Here is a 1,613-nt window from a genome sequence, read left to right as displayed (position 1 = left end):
CTGAATCATAAGCACGCCTGTTGCATAGTCTTGGTTCTGAAGTGAGAGTTGCTGGCCTGCTATTAATGCTTGGTGGTCTAATTTCATTGGTTCGAAAAGTGAATGAAAGTTTTGGTTAATTTGATTATTCAGTCTTGGTCCTCTTCACATACCATGGTGTATGTGGAATGGAGCAAATATACTCAAGGCTTTCTGCATCAACATTACTATGCCTTTGTTCTTTGTCTACTGACCTAAAGGACAAATCTGTAATATTTGCATTGTCATGAAAATCTGAAGCCTGTATTGTCCTCCCAGATAATTTGTAACGTGATTACTTATTAGTGAGATAATTGTAATTTGTTGGCCATTGCTACCGGAAATTTATATGGTTGTTAACATTAATAACCTTTTTTAGTTTAAGTCTTTAGTGTGCAGTTAATAATGAAAAATCACATGCAGTACCTCTTTTCATAATATAAAATTTTGCTAATATACAACAAATGTATACATTGAACCACAATGACATGATACTTGGGTTGTCTGATGTGTAGAAAAAAAGGTTAAGTTTCCACATAACTGATTAGCATATTCATAGCATCTAACAAAAAAATTAAGAAAAAGATGTGTTTAAGATATTCGTTGTTGTTTGTCACATGATTTTTCCCTCTACAAGATGGTGTCACATGCTAATTAACGTTGTGTTCCTATGTCATTCCGTTAGTTTTAATTATGTAAATAACTGCTTGACTTAAATTTGTTCAAGTGTATATATTTTTTGGTCTTAATCTTGTTTTTGAAGAAAAGTGACCGTGATGATTTAGAGTTCTGTCCCAAAGTATGATTAATGAGAGAATTGGCTATTGTACCCCCCATTTAAACTTATACCCCTCAAATTGTTAAAAATCTAATTTTATCCTTAAAAAATTCATTTACGAGCAGTTAAAAAAAATTACCCAAAAATCTGACCTTGCTGAAATTTCCGGTAAGTTGCATCAAAATTTCCGGTAGTTATAATTGTTACCGGAAATTTGGAAACTGAAATTTCCGGTAGTTGTAATTTGAATACCGGATTTTTGAAATTTCCGGAAGCTACCGGAAATTTCAAAAAATTTGAAAAATCCGGTACTTAATTTTTTTTTTTTTTTTTTTTGAATATGCTTTTAATTTGTTTGTTATTTTATTTGAATTGTTTTTTTGAACTAGGGATGGAAAACACACGACCAATATTTATAGATTTAACTGAAGCATTTACAACTGATCAAATTTTTGAGTCACGAGAAGCTGTCATATCATGGGCAAGAGAGATAGGTCGACAAAATCGAGTAGCAGTTATCATTACTCAATCAGACGTAGAGACTGGAAAGAGAGGAAGAAAGTCAAAAGTAATTCTTGGTTGTGATAGAGGTGGACAATATAAGTCAAATACAAATGACACAGGTACTTCAACTAAAAAGTGTGGATGTCCGTTTAAACTTAAAGCGAGACCACTGAAAAATGATGAAGGATGGATTATTAGTTTAATCTGTGGACTTCACAACCATGAGTTAGTAGCTACTTTTGAGAATAATGCATTTATGGGACGCTTAACAGAAGAAGATAAGAAACATGTTGACGAGTTGACAAAGTATCAC

The sequence above is a fragment of the Cicer arietinum genome, chromosome 4 (assembly GCF_000331145.2).
Source record: "Cicer arietinum cultivar CDC Frontier isolate Library 1 chromosome 4, Cicar.CDCFrontier_v2.0, whole genome shotgun sequence".
Lineage (NCBI taxonomy): Eukaryota > Viridiplantae > Streptophyta > Magnoliopsida > Fabales > Fabaceae > Cicer > Cicer arietinum.
The sequence above is the reverse complement of the archived record's forward strand: the minus strand, read 5'-3'. Positions refer to the sequence as shown.